This window comes from Centrocercus urophasianus, unplaced genomic scaffold (assembly GCF_019232065.1).
Source record: "Centrocercus urophasianus isolate 14NV4802_14NV808 unplaced genomic scaffold, USGS_Curo_1.0 seq_18, whole genome shotgun sequence".
NCBI classification, from domain to species: Eukaryota; Metazoa; Chordata; class Aves; order Galliformes; family Phasianidae; genus Centrocercus; species Centrocercus urophasianus.
In genome coordinates, this window is record NW_024884733.1 from 27,288,619 (window position 1) to 27,304,360 (window position 15,742).

The 15,742-nt window shown below is 46.7% G+C and overlaps 1 protein-coding gene across 2 annotated transcripts in view; it reads left to right on the forward strand.

The window, feature by feature from the left end:
- Positions 1 to 15,742, forward strand: part of ROR1 (receptor tyrosine kinase like orphan receptor 1) — a 141,034-nt gene that overhangs the window by 7,970 nt on the left and 117,322 nt on the right. The window lies entirely within an intron of this gene.

Here is a 15,742-nt window from a genome sequence, read left to right on the forward strand (position 1 = left end):
GCGCTGTGCTGGGCGGAGCGGCGCTGGGGAGAGAACGGAGAGGAGAGGTCGGGCTGTGCGGGGCTGAAGTGCGGGGCTGCTCGGGGCTGGAGGAGCTGCGCGGTGCTGGGCCGAGCGTTGGGGCTCGGAGCGCTCCGGCGCAGCTCGGCGGGATGGAAACGTCAAATGCGGCTTTCCGGCGTCTCCGAGGAATGCCGAGCGCGTTTAAGCGAGAGCCGGTGGAAGAGACAGGGCTGTTTGTGCAGGCGGTGCGGCTCCGGCGGTGCCTATAGCGAGCGGGGGGCTTTTTTCCCCTCTTACTGCTTCAGTGTAAGTTCGGAACGTTTGTGTTGTGCTATGGAGTCTTACGGGCTCCTGGAGCCTGGAGGGAAAGGAAACCCCACAACCATTCACTACTGGGAGGATCTTTCAAAGTAACTTCACTTTAATGTGCCGATGGAAATTCATGATTACTAATACAGTCATTAGCATACAATTATTTTCCACACTGAAGTATTTCATAAGTGACGTCTTTGGCAAAAAATTACAATATCGACTCATGGGAGGATCAAGGGATTATATGTTTTTGATGGACACATGTCCGTGTGGCCATGTTACAGCCCTACATGGTTTCCCTCTCCCCCCCCTCCCCCCAGATATTTAAGGTCTAGGCTTTGTAGAAGAATTGGGGTAATTAATGAAACATCTGAAATGCCAATTAAAAAAAAGCACCAAAGTAGAAAGCACTGTGCAAGTTTCTTTAAGGTAATTGTAGGGTCCAGGGGATAGATGGAAACCTGCCCCAGGAAACCTGCCAGCCAGAGCCCTTCAGGCCTTACCCTTCACCCTCACCTTTAAAAACAAAGCAAGAAACCAGCTCAATGAGTTACAGACATCACTTTTGCTGGCTGTGTCAAATAAGGCCATCTGTGGCAGCAGCCTGCTGTCCTCCAGACGTCACCCAGCACCCAGTGCTGCAGGAGGTGGATGTGGGCGCTGCTTCCCGGAGCTGTGGGGCTGACTGAGAGCCCTGTGGTGCTTTGCATGGTCCCAACACCTGCACAGTGCTGCTCCCATCTGGGGTCCCTGCTTGGGTGCACGCAGCCAGCACACATCTGCAGATGTGCACAGGGTGCCCCTGCGTGCCGGAGCAGCGGGATGCGGCTGTGCTGTGGGCAGGATGCTGAGCAGCCATTGTCACAGCTCAGCTGAGGGGATTCTGTGAGACTGAGCTCAGATTGTCAAATCTCAGACCAAAACTATTCTGCTGTGTTGCTTTCCAACAGCTCGTCATTTTTTTCCCCCTAGTTTTCCTGCTTCCCTTTTTTGTCCGTGACCTTCCCTTGCAGAGAGCACAACAAAACAAAAAGCACATTTTTCTTTGTGTGTTGGTGTTGTCTGTAATGCATGTTCTTCCCAAGGGTGCTCGCAGCTCGGCCCAACAGCATTCTGATTAAAACCACACCATTTCCGTGGATGTAAGGAATGGCAACTCTCTAACTTGGACGTGTTTTTATTCTTTGCAGCATCTGAAATGACTGTAGATATTACCTCTCCAGCTTTGTTAATGTTCAGTATGGTACCTTTGTGTGGTACCTTTGTGATGACTTGCAGCAGAAGAAGCCTGAGGAGTATTAAAATGCTTTAGGAGCTTGCAGTAAAACTGCAGATACTGGGTGATGCTTTAGGTGATGCAGTGTGCTGTTCACAGAACGGCCCGGACTGGAAGGGACCTCAAGGATCATGAAGCTCCAATCCCCCCGCCACATACAGGGCCACCAACCTCCACATTTCACGGCAGCCCAGGCTGCCCAGGGCTCCATCCAACCTGGCCCTGAACACCTCCAGGGATGGACGGGGCATCACAGCCTCTCTGGGCAGCTGTTCCAGCATCTCTCATAGTAAAGAACTTCCCCCTGACATCCAACCTAAATCTTTCCTCCTTCAACTTAAAACCATTTCCCCTTGTCCTGCAGTTATCTGCCCTTTCAAAGAGTTGAACTGTTGATTTCCTTGACTTGCCTATGAAAGGATGAGAGAAGATTGTTTCATTGACCTTGATTGTAGTTCTGGATGGAAGTTCCTTGTGGTATCAACAGGTGATCTTCGGGTCGTTTGTTTCTGTAATTAAGATCTGCTGGAGCTGCCATGCTGATTGTGTATGCACAGGAACTTGAAAGCTGCAAATTAGATCAGGGTTGGGAAGCATCTGAAAGCTTGAGTGTGGATGTTAAGTACAAATACCTAAATCTAGGAAAAGAATGGAGGGAGAGAAAAGCTTCCCTGAGGTGTGACACTGGATGCTGCTTCTTGGAAACACGTGGGGAAATGCAGTGATCTTCTGAGGCTCAGAAAAGTGCCCTGGAGTGGAGAAAAAGCCCGTAAGTAAATGCAGCTGCTCTCCACATTGTGATTGTCTCAGACTGGAGATGGTGCTCAGCCAAAGGCAGGAGATGTCTGACCTCAGTGCCAGGGAAGGTTAACAACAGCAAGAAATAAATGAAATATTAAAGCAAGGGGCTGCGCACAAGGGCAGAGCACAGTCCTGAGGAGTCGGAGATGCTGGGGACTTGGTGTGGGTGTTGTGAGTTTGTTACAGTGCTGCTGATGTTGTGTTGTTCAAGGACGTGCTTTCACTCTGCAGCGAGGCTTTGGTACCACCTTCACAGTAGGATGTAGCCACCCCAGTGTGCAGCGGTGCAGTTTCGTAAGGAGATGAGATCTCAAGACAACAGTTAGTGGAGGCCATGGTGGAGGCCTGCGTTTTATTAAAAGGTTTTTTTTCAAGCCGGTCGGGTCATCTGGGGAAACTGATCCTTCCCAGTCCTTCCTGTGCCCCCGTGCCGCTCTCCTGCGGGGCTGTGGGCTGTGCTGTGCTGCTCCATCCCAGCACTCTGTGCATCTGCCTGCTGGGCTGGGAGGAGACAGCGTGGAGGAGCACGGCAGCAGGCCATGGGAAATGAAAGATCGGAGATAAGCGAGGGAAAATGTTCAACAACTTTATAACCTCGTCACACATTCCCTCCAGAGACTGGAAATAGCTGAGGATGTGCTTTTCTTACACTTGGAGCTTGAGATGATCTTTGGAAGAGTATGTGCTTCCAGATTCGCAGCATGAGTTCCTCTGGAAGAACAACTCCTGTGCCTTTGTCTGGAGGAGAAGGCACCGTCCTCCTTGGGCTGCTGGGCTGTCAGGGTCAGCGTGCAGGATGGTGTGCTGCCCACAGGGTTCTGTTATCTGCATGGCTTTAATCTCAGAGCTCAGGAGGACCTTGGAATTCTCCTAACTTAGGGAAGTGACCACTTCCAAAACCTCATCAGAGGGCATAAGGCGTGGGTCAGCTCAGGGGGTTCAGAGGCAGTGTGATAAGGGGAGCTGATGGGGTGATGCAGCGAGTGAGACGTTCTGCAAGAGCCCTTTGAACGTCATATCTGGTGCTTCATCTCTCGTTGGACTGATGGCACTCTGAAGAGAACCTGTCTTTGTGCTTCAGCCTCCTGGCCACGTGTAGGAAAAAGAGAGGATGCCATTGGTAGGGAGAACCTCACATTCATTAGCCCAGCTTGTGAGTGCCCAACATGGAAGCACCTGGGAGCAGGGCTGCCTGCTAATAAGGCCTCGTGGTACAGCACCACCTTCCTGTTTCTTTAAATGATGTAAACTCTGCAAATGCTTCCAGTCATACGTGGATCAGTTGATGGCAGGCAGAGGCTGCAGGTTACTATTTTGTTTTGTTTCCTCTAGCCCTAACGCTATGGAGAAGTTATTATATGTGCTGCATTGAAGTGTCTTCAATTCAAGCGACTTTTCCACAGTCTTCCAGAAACTTTTTGTCTGATTTGTGAACAGAATTGGAGTGCCTGGTGATAGGGCTGCTCTTCTCAAAGGCTTTGACATAAAAGCAGGGAGGTAAAAAGGTACTGATGGGATTACAAGGATTGTTGGATAACAAGGAAACACCAGCGTGGTGCAGGGAATTTTGGGTTGCTGTGACGAGGCTGGACTGATGGATGTCCTTGTAAGTTTCAAGTGTTTTTGAGAAGGGCAACATACCAGAGGTCCTCCTAGGACTGGTGGATGTGGAAGCACTTGTATATCCTTGTTTAGTAAAAAAAAGCTGGTACCAAATCGAAGAAAGAATAAACAGCATGCACTGGGTGTGTTTTGGTAATCTGAAACAGCTTGCAAAAGACTGTTTTTTGCAAATATTAACATGGTATGGAACTACTAATCATTGGAGTCCTTGAGATATTCAGACATCTGGAAAAGAAAAATAAAAAAGAGTGAGTCTGGACTCCATATACCCCAAGAGATCGAGCAGGAGTATTCCTGTCTTTCCCACACAACAAATTAAATGGAGCTTCAGTATTGTCATTGGATTCTTGCACTGGATGAAGCTTTAAGGTTTTCAGCTCACCTGCATCAATATGTGCCTGCACACTGCTGCTCTGAGCTGCAAAGCCAGCAGTAAGTCACCTCTTGGACGTGGCTGGCAGAGGAGAAGCTGCGTGCTGATGCTTGTGTTGCATTTCTTACAGCCTCAGCATCCATACATTTGAACACTTGTGGAATAAGTAACTAGGAGCCAGGAGGTTGGCTTTTTTAATCATCAAATTCAGTTAAAATCACAGAATCACAGCATGGCCTGGGTTGCAGAGGAGCACAACGCTCATCAGTTCCAACCCCCTGCTGTGTGCAGGGTCACCAACCAGCAGCCCAGGCTGCCCAGAGCCACATCCAGCCTGGCCTTGGATGCCTGCAGGGATGGGGCATCCACAGCCTCCTTGGGCAGCCTGTTCCAGCAGTTCTGTCCTCAGAGATGACTGCTGTTGTATCCTCCAGAAGAGAGCAGAATTTTGGCCAGGAGACACAAAAGTGAGGTCAGAGCTGAGATTTGATGCCCTTCGAGTTCAGTCCTTGTTGCAGAGCTTCTGTCCCCACCTTCCTCTTCAAAGTATCCTCTTCATTGGACTGTGAACACTGCTCTTGTCCATGATGCCCTTACAGAGTTCCCATCTATCTGGGCACTGAGGAGTCCATACTGTGTTTACAGCAGTTTTTATTGCCTCTCCCAATTTTTGCAGAAGGTCACTTACCACGGTAATCTCCAAAATTAACTTGGCTTCAAATAAAAGGAATTATCTTTGTAATTGTTTTGTTTACTCAGCCTTCTTGATGTACTGTATAAGTAACAAGCGTTCTGTGCGTTTTATTTGCTATGTTCATTATTCATTCCATATGTTTTGATTTTATTTAGTTAGTCAGTTAGCTTTGAATGCGTTCTCTTTCCAGCAAATTGAGCAAAACTTAGCAGTGTGACAGAGGCGTCCCTTTATCAGCAGAACAAGTGGAGCACGGAGAGCTCTGCCTGCAGTGTGAAGTTGTTTAATTCCCAGTCGATTCGTTGGGGAAATTGATTTATGTCACTAAAAACATTGAGAAGGCCACGGCGTAGTGCTTGGTCAGCCTTTGCCTGTGACCGTTGGCTCTCGTGTCTCAGTCATTTCTCCTTCTACTTTTACAGCTCTTCTCTGAAGCAGCGCTCAGCTCTGTCACGGTGCTGATGCTTTCTGCATTATGCTTGCTCTGGAGCAGTGGTTTTGGGGCACGGTCCCCTTGCCCTGCATTGCAGCAGTACTTCTGGTTGTGGGGTGCCAGCATCGCTGGGGCCGTGACTCTGTGTGCAAACTCAGGGCTCCCTGCTTTTAAATTCACTTTTCTTGGCAGTTGGTCAGAGCAACCTTTGTAAGTGAGATGCAACCAGCTCACTTATGTGAGCTATTGGTCTGTCGCTGTGTTTTTAATTTACTGTAATTTAATAACTGACACAATGCTGGAATAAATAAATGGGCTGTGAACATTCTTGTAGACTTTGGGAGTCCAGCTCAGGGCAAGCTTTGGCTTTTAATTAACGCTGTCCATGAGATTTATTGTTAAAATAGTATCCTTTCAAATAAGTAAATCCAAAGCTGGGTAAGAGATGAATAATTGAAACCTGGTGTGGGACATCAGAAGGCAGCACGGAGCCTTCCCAGCAGGGCTGTGTCCTGTAAGGTAGGGCTCGTTCCTCTGCATTGGGCGCTGCCAGTATTTATCCCCTCCCTGTATTTTCTGCATACAATGTGTTGCTGTGCATTGAAGAGCACGTGTTCTTCGTGCTGTTAGGGAAGGTAGGATGTGACACATGCATAAACCAGACTTCTAGCACAGTGTGGGGCAGTAGGAAGGCCGTCAGAGGCCCGGCTATGAAACGCCAAAGGCTTTTGGCTTCTTTTAGCCCCTACTGTTAGGTAAGGGCTCCAAAGAGAGGCCCAGGCAAGGGAAGAAGCTGCAAAGGCATCCTCTCATTACAGAGGAATCTTAGTCATTAGCAAACGTCTAATTTGTCAGGGATCAAAAGAAGACATTCCCCTGATTTTCTTCAGTTATGTGGGGGGAGATGATATCTGAGTGCCATTTTTCCTTGGAGACTCTGTTTGTAGGATGTGATTTATGGTCTCGCATTCTGTTCTTGAGAGTTTTTTGTTGTTGTTTCACATAATCTTCTTTAAATCCTGTTGAATATTTCTGACCCTTACGACTGGCTGTACAATGAACCCTGACCAGCAGTAGGAAGCTCCCAAAGCTTGAGAGCACTTCGTATGCAGAAATGTTGATGTTCCACATGGGCTGCTCTTAAGATCCTCGGTGTCCTGCTTGTCACAGCAGCAAAGCAAACTGTTCCTGATATGAGAACCTCTCCGACAATTGCTCAATTTTTGGCTGAATATTCTTAAGGAATGGCAAAGTGGGATGGATTTGCTTTCGTTTTCTGGTTTTGGTTGTGCTATTCAGGTGTACACAGGTGTGTTAGGTTGGGCACGAAGCTGTCTGGCCTTCTTCCTGAGCGGGGCTTAATGGGCGGCCAGATTTGGCAATGGTCAGAACTGTCTTTCTGACTGCAAAATCCATGATCTGTAGATCTGTGAATGGCACAGTAGTTCTGGGGAAACTCACTGATGTGTCTTGAAAATTCATTGCGTCACTAATTGTTACTGGGAGGGGTGGGGGGAGGAAAAAGTATTCTCAGAATTGATAATTTTCAGTGGGTTTTCTCAGTTAAAAACAAACAGAGCCAGCTGCTACCAGCCAACTTGCTGCTTTTCTTTGCCAAAAAGCTGTTGCATGGGCAGTGTAATCCTTTGTGTGAGCATTGCAGGTGGAAGCAGCTCCCAAAAATGCAGGACCTTTAACTTACGGTGGTTTTGAGGAGCTTGAATGTCACTTGTCCCTCATCCCTGTGGCCTGTTCAGCTCTGATTTGAGGCCACCTTGAAGATCTTGGGCTTGGAGCTCTTGAGAATTGGGCCAAAGTTTTGGGTGTGCGTTATGATTATCCGGGGAAACCTCTGGAAGAACAGTCCCATCCAGCTTTTAACATCCATGAGTAAGTCTAAGAGCAGCCCCTGCTTTTCCCCCAAAGATTTAGCCTGCCTGCAAGCACAAATATCTTAGCTGGCACCATTCTTCCTGTGGTGTCAGTGAATGAGTGGATTCGTTGCCCCAGGCGTTGCAGACACACATCCAGCAAGGGTCATCCTAGCAAGAACAATGCTGCCATTGCCTTTGATTTGGGGAAATTGCAGCCTGTAGGGTTCTGCACAGTTTTGTACTTGAGATATTTTTTGTCAGCTGTACAGCCATCTCCTGCCCAAACCCTGTAATTGTCAGAGGTTCGGTTACGCTGCTCCCTTTGGCAGCAGTTATCTCAGCAGATTATCAAGGGTAACTTCACATGGACTAATTGTAATAACTGAAAAGGCCTAGGGGGAAGAATTCTGTCTCTCCTTTGCAAGCGGGGGATTACGTGTGTATGCATCCAGTGTAATTTGCTGGGAAGTGTCTGTGCGCCCATCTGTCAGAACTGTAAAGTCATCTGAAATATTACAAAGCATTGTTACGTGGTGATAAGGAGGCTCAGCTTTCTTTTGCTCTTGTTGAGCCATCCGATGGAAGCTTTATGCACTTCTTTCTCTTCCCTTGCCCGCATGAGCTGGTGTCAGGCTCCTTGAGAAGACACTTATCTTCTGGAAGGATGGCTGTGCCAATTCAGCCTTCATTTTGTCAGGTCTCGAGGCCTGCTCTTGTCCTGCTGTTGGTGACTGTGCTCAAACAGTGATGTGCTGACACGGGGGAGATGACTGCAGTGCAGAAGGGAAATGCCAGCTCAGCCCTGCCAGCTTTGCTGTGGTAGAGATCCTACATGCACATAGCAAAGGGCTTGAAACCAGATGGTAATGGCAGTTCTTTGCAACCCAGGCCATTCTGTGTTTCTACAATGCGGTCCTCCAGGGCTCAGCAATGAAGTGAGGCAGGTGAAAATAGCCAGCTGCAGCACCAGGGCCAGACTGATTCATTTGCCTGAGTCCTGTAAAGAATCCACAACTATCTTTCAGGAAATACAGTGGGCAGCAGCTTTCAGTCAGCCACAATTAATGACCTCACAGTGTTCCAGCTGACTTTAACTCAAGTGTTCTCTTCAGGATCTTATAGAATAACCTGAAAAATTGATTTTTCTATTAAAAAATGTGCTTGCTTAAAGCCATGTAAACAACTCCAGGGCTGTATTTTTTCTGTAGTGTTCCTGGGATTGAAGCTGTGTCTTTTGAACTGGAACGTATTAAAGCACACAGGGGTCTGAAGCTATTCAGCATGTCAGTTTTAGTTAAATAGCAGGTAAAAAGTGACCTATCTCACTGTTTGAAGAAGTTTATCTGTCCTAACTTCGGCCTCTGGAATCACTCTGTACACTTTTCTTGGGACTTCTGAGGGAAACAGAGAGCAGGTCTCAATGGGAAAGTGATGTTGTGCAGTGCAGATCCATCCTGTGTGCATGGTGATGTTATCACCCTAAAGATGTGTCTTTAAACCATTAGCATGAACTCGGTGTGGTTAATGATGATCTGCTGCCAACCACAGAAGGCAAACTGAAAGATCACCTTGACATATTATCTCCATTTTCAGTATTCATTCTAGTCGTTCTTTTTCATAGCAGATAACGCTGCTGCTTTTTTCCAGGCATGTTTCATGTTGCAGTGATCAGCACAGCCTTGCTGTGGAAAGTGATTTTTGGATGGGGTGTCCTGGAAAACCTGGTCCCGAGAGCAGGGAAGTGCAGTTGTTCTCATTGACTTCACTGGGACTTAAAGGACACGTGGTGCTTTGAGGATATGGAAGTTCAGAGTATTTCAGCTCCTGCATGCAGATGGGCTGTGATGGCCATGTGCTGCTGCTTCTGCAGGGTTGTGCAGCGAAGGAAATGGTTTTAAGTTCAGGGATGGAAGATTGAGGTTGGATGTCAGGAAGTTCTTTGCTATGAGAGCGGTGAGGTGCTGGAACAGCTGCCCAGAGAGGCTGTGATGCCCCGTCCATCCCTGGAGGTGTTCAAGGCCAGGTTGGATGGGGCCCTGGGCAGCCTGGGCTGCTGTGAAATGTGGAGGTTGGTGGCCCTGCTTGTGGCAGGAGATTGGAGCTTCATGATCCTTGACGTCCCTTACAACCTGGGCCATTCTGTGATTCTGTGAAAGGAAATGTGCCTGGCACACAGTGAGAGCTGAGTCCTGCCCGTGCCCCTTTTCCCAAAGATGTGAGGTGTCCGCCGCAGGACGTGTGAAATGTGAATACTTTGAATTTTGTCTTTAGGCAGAATATAGTGTTGCGTTTGCTTCCTGCCCAAATGCCACGGGAGCAGGCAGGTTTTGATCTGCGCTGCGAGGTGTAGTTGTCTCAGCTTTCAGGGATGAAAGACGACTGTCATTTAAGGGCCACATGAGAGAACGGGGTCTATTCTTGCATTGCTCTTTGGGGGCAGGGAGAAAGCAAATGCTTTGCATACAGGAAAGTGTCTGCTTGGGGGGTATTTGATTTCACTAAACAAAATATTATCCAGCCTCCTTTGCATGACTTTCGTACCATAATGGGGTTAAAATGAACAGCCAGATGCAAATGGTTTCTTTTCTTCTTCCATACGTGTTCTCATGCCCTCTACCAACCCTAACTTCTTTTTTCTTTTTGAAAAGAAATATATGTTATGAAATGGAAAAGGCAACTCATTCTGCCTGGTAGCAAATAGCACAGAGCTCAGCTGAGCCCTGATGATTAGATACTCTTTATTCCTACTAGAGATGCTTCACAGGCTGGATGCGTGGCTCAAAACAAGCACTTTTGTTTTTACATTTTAAATTAATCTATGCCAAGAAGGCATTTGTAATATTTGATGAAAGCTGATGCTAACTGGAACAGTTCTTGAACCTATATTTAGTAATTGCATGTGCAATTCAAGTAGAGCATTAGGAGCTCTCTGAGCATGAACTTCTTTTTCACCTTTCGGAGGCACATAAATAAATAAAGAAGGAAATGTTTGATGTGGTTTATTTAAATTAAAACTCTTGATTGGAGAACAGGTCCTGCTTTCTCACCTCCCCTGTGGCTTCTTTGGTCTTTCTTGGTTTTTGCATCGCTTCAGAGCTCTGAAATAGGAGTGATTTTTGTGTATGTAGAAGAAGGCCTTTTATAATCATCCGGATTTTTCTGTTTCACCCAAATCTATCAAACTTTTGTTCAGAGAAATGGAGGGGATAACAGCTTGAAGTGACTTTTTCCTGTTGCACCAGCTGTGATCCGTGCTTGAATTCTGCAGAACTTACCAGTTTCAGCCAAACCAGGAAACATTTTGGATGTTTTGTGAGGTTCTTCTTTGATGTTCTGGGATCTGGGGCTTCTGTGGTGTATTTTGGATACGAGTCCAGGTGAAGATGCCCTGGAAGAGGGGTGTACCCAGCAGGTGAGGCTCTGGCAGCCCCTTTCTATCCTGGGCCTTTTCACTTGGGTTCTTCTATGGGAGCAGCGTGCTCTTTGGGGCGGTACTGCAGAGCTGCTCTGATGAATCATTTCTGCTGGCAATTCAAAGCCTTGGGGTTTTGTTTGGGTTTTACTGTATTGTGTCAGCCAACATCTGCTTGGATGTTTTCTATTAACATCCCTTTAATTTTGGGATATGCTTTGCTTAATTGAAACTTTGAAGCTACAGAAAGATATTTTGAGCAAACCTGTTCTTCCTTATGCTAATGTAAATGCAGAATAAATACATACTGTGACCAATGCTGGTAATAAGTTGTCTTTGTTGAAGAGTCCATGATTTGAAAGTTTCTACTTCCCTTGGTTCAGCAAGCCTCCCAATCTCTTCACTATCTAAGGGTATTGCAGGGCTTGTGCTGCTTAACACAGAATACCTGGAAGGCAGAGTGTACCTACAAAGCATGGATGAGAAGCAGTTGTTACTCATAACTGAGCCATGAAACACTTTGCATTCATTTTTTTTACCCCAAAAAAGCATTTAAATGCCATTTTTTCTTGTACACGTGCCAAAAGCATGGGGCAGCTGTAGTCCTAAATGAGCATCCTGGTCTGGTGCTAGAAACATGGTATGGTTCAGTTCTTACGTGCACATGATGAACAGCAGAGAAACACAGCATAGCATGAAGTTATGCAGCAGTGGCAGCTCTTCAGTTGGTTTGTGTTTATAAGCAGATGCTTATTCTTTAATCTAGGGAATGGTTGGTATATTACCCACAGTGTGACTGATTTACCAAGAGATGCAGTCAATTTGTTTCCAGGCAGAGACGTGTCTGGGCTAATACAGTGCAGGCACACTAATGACAGTGCAGGTTTTGGTGCTTTTTTTCCAGGCTTTTTTAGAGACTGGGGTTATTAACAATAAAAGTAAGGAATCCATCTGTAGCAGTTTATGTTTGGAGGGCAGGATGTAGCGGGGGGCAGCAGAGTTACAGATGTGCTCGTGCCCAAACCCTCTGAATGGCATTAGCAAGAGAGAGGTGCAGCTTAATGTTGGCAGTCAGCTAAAACCACTGACCTGTTTTTCTTTCGGAAACCCTGTTTATAGCAGAAGGTTTGTATCTCAAATAAAATTATCTTTATGCGAATGGGAACTATGCTTGTAATGATTTAGTTTAGAAAAGTAATGTCAACACCCCAAAGGATTCCTGGCTTTGGATTTCCTGGAGTCCAGTGGGAACCTTTCCTTGGGGCTGGCTAATGTCTCGTTTCGACTTCTGCTGCAGCACACAAAGAGCCTTGACAGCCTCCAAACCAATAATATCTTACTTATGTTTCAATATATGAGTAACAGCACAGAGATTATCTTTCTGTGATGTCGTTAGCTCTCTGACATACTGTAGCCAGATGAATGCGGGTCCTTCAGCATTTTGGAGAACAGGAATGTATCCCTTTAAAACAAATGTGTGTTGTAGCAGGGATGCGCAGTAACGTTGCTTGCTGAGGCAGAGCTGTGCTCTTTTAATTAAGAAGCTCTGTTAGCAGAGCACATTATATTTCTTCCTCCTCATGCTGTTTCTTTCCTCTTTCCTAAACTCTTTTCTCCTCTGTGTTTTTTCACAGCCCTTAGGAGCCCCTCATTTTCAAAGTCATCCCCTGCTGACTGTTTTGAGGTCTGCCCCAGCAGTTCCTTCAGCTCTGATTGAAAAGAAGCCCTTTTATTGGTTACTTAAATAATTCCATTGCTGTGTGATGAGTTTCTCTGCAGCAGTGGAGGAGCAGCAGGGACTGAAGCTGCCGGTGCCTCTGTGTCCATCCGTAGTGATGCTGCAGCATCCAGCCCACATGGCATTTGGGCATCCCTGCTTTGTCACCCAGTGCTGGGGATGCTGTGGATGACTGCAGCAGGGGGTGCCTGCAGGAGGAGCTGGTGGAGGAGCTGCACTGTGCAGCACATTGCTGGGAATGCTGGGCTGCTGATGGAAGAACTGTTCCATGCAGTATGGCTGCAGATGTTCCTGGGCGAGTCTTATGGCAGGATCTGGTGCTTTGTCTGCTAAAGCAAGAAGTGAGAGCTCCTCCTGCTTATCTCCTTACGGAGGCAATGGCTGTGGTGATGAAAAATGCCTCAAGCTGTTCCATCTCTGCAGGCCTGGTTTGATTTTCCCTCTGTTCCGCAGCGTATGCACACTGCCTGTGTTTGCCCTTTTTCTTCTACTGACAGTGAGTATCTTTTATTCACTCTTGTCCTGAGGCTTTGAAAACAGTAACTTGTTTTTTAATGTGGTATTTGCTGGTTCCTAGATTACTGCTATATGCAAAGAGCTGGGGACATCTGTGTTTGTTCAGGAAACAACGGGAGATGCAGCGGATGGAGAAGAGATGAGTTTGGTGAGGCACCGGGAGCTGGCGAGATGCACTGAAGAAAGTGTTAAATAACAATCTCTGCTTAAGGCTTCAATCCAGCAAAGCACTTAAACGTATATCGTAACTGTAAACAGTGGAGACATCCAGTTGATTTAAATGGAACCACTTTTGTGTTTAAGGCGAGATATTCACTTGAGTGCCTTTCTGGATCAGGGCCTAAGTGAGTGAGAGTTGGAATTGTTTTTAATTGTGAGGATGAGACCTGCAAGTGAGACCTGACCTGTGCCATGGGGCAGCCAGGGGCTCAGGAGCCTTCCCCAGGACCCATCCCTGCTGCTGCCTTTCTGCTGGCTGCAGATGTGCTGCTGCTTCCCCACCTGCATTCAGGCCACGGGACTCGTGCAGGATATTTGCCTCTGAAAGGTGCAAGGAGTTCACAGGGGAAATAAAAATCTCCACTTGCAACATTGGGCTATTTACAGGGAATGCCATGGATGGAGTTTTTGTCAGCAGGTAGGTAAGCTGTGCTGAGCTGGTGCTGGTGGTATCAGAGAGGAAAGTCCCAATAGAAAGGTGACAGGAGTGAAGGTGAGACTCAGATTTGCTTCAAGAATAATACTTCCTAGTATTGTTTTTATTGTGGGTAGCACCTGCAGGGCTTATACAAGATGTATGCCACACTGTGCAAACGCCTGGTAAGGCCCAGCTTCCTTTCTCTGCTAGTTTTATGGTCTGAATCTCAGTGGAGGGGATGTCAGTGGCAGTGTCTTTCATTGCAGCAGGAGTTTGCCTTAACCATGAAATGAAGTGTGAGAAGGAAGAGCGACCCAGGGGAAAGGTTTGACCAAAAGTCACATTAACAAGTTAATAAAGTGAGGACTGCCAAGCATCCAGCAGCACTCTGGAGCTGCCCACCACACTTCTCCAGAGGTAAATGACAGAATATAGCAAGCTCTGAATGTAGCAGTTCTTCTGTTAATCTCCAGCTGTGGGCTGTGTGTGTATGTGCAGCCGTGCTCCATAAAGACCCATCCAAGTGTTCCTAGCTATGCCCCAGGACAGGAAATACACCTGACAAGGCTATAATTTGTAGCACAGTGTGTAACACCTTTTCATAAGGCTTTGTTTCATATTCCTTTGGCTAAATCTTCCTACAAATTTTCCTAGCACACAAACTCTGTCATTGTTTTGGAAAATGCAGGTCTGACCACCGTAAATGGGTTTGTATTTCCAACAGAGCAGTTATTTAATTTCCTGTTGGAAGTCGGCAGAGGTTGGCACTGTGCTCTCGGTGGCAGGGTGCCAGAGGAGTTAACATCTCTAGTCTGTCCGAGATTGCAGTTGGATTTAACCAAACTTTATATATTCAAACCAACATATATATATATATATATATATATATATATATAAAAAATATAAAAAATATATTTTTTTGATTAAAGTTCTTAAACTAGCTGGGGAGTGAAGGGTGGCAGGGGGGAGGTAGGGTTCTTTCCAGCATGAGAGCAGCTTTTGTTCGTCCTTCTGCTTGTGCAGTCCTGATTTTCTTGCCGACTTGATCTCACTTCATAGTTCTCCAGCAAGGCACCACAGAAGGGTGACTGAGGTGTGATGCTGAAGCTGGCTCTTGCAGTATAAACACTCGTTCCCTGATGCAGTGACCTCCTTGGGACCCATGGTGCTGGGGGCTGGGTGCCAAGCTTTGTGTGATGGAGCAGGGATGATGCTGAAGTCCTCACGTCCCTTAGGGGCCTTCTCAGAGGATCCATTCAGCATCCACAGGGCTGAGCGGTTGGAAAATGTTGTCCTTAGAGATGAGTGCTTAGAAATTACTTGGGAGGCAAACTCTTATAAACAAAAGAGAGAGCCTTCCTCAGCGTTTGCTTTAAATACACAGCTTGAACTCTGCAAGAATGAGTTGGACTTGCTCTGTGCAAAAGCACAAGATACCTTGGGTGCCTGATGCTGTATATTTCCTCTGCACAATAGAGTTGTGGCTCATGTGGACCTCCTGGAGCACCACTTTGGTGCCTGGAAGCCTTCAAAGCAAGGCTGCTGTCTGCACAGCGTGCCCACAGCTGTGGTCTGCTATGAGCACAAGTTGCTGGGGGTAGGAAGCTGTGGGCATTGCCATGCAGGGATCAAGCTGGCTGTCCTTGTAATCTTGAGTAACTCTGGCTGGAGGTGATACTTCACTGCAGTCTGTTGGGATTCGCCCTGCTGGGACCTGGAGCAGCTGCTGGTGCTCGGTGGGTTGGGAGACATCATAGAGAAACATGCACAATTTCTATATTGTAGTTAATATCTGTGCTCACTTTCTGTGGCTTATCTGATGCTGTAGTACGTAAAGCTGCATGATGGAAAGCAGAAGAGAGATAAAAAGCATATTTTGAGCAGTTGTCATACTTCGATATTGTTTCTTAAAAGATATTCTTGACTGATGATAACGTTTAGTGTAGACCATTGATACCAATTGAATCAGAGCTGGGAGGAGCTAAATAACTTCAGTGTGTCAGAAAAGCTGGATCTTTTTTTCATTGAGTTCTCAAAGAAAGGAAAACGG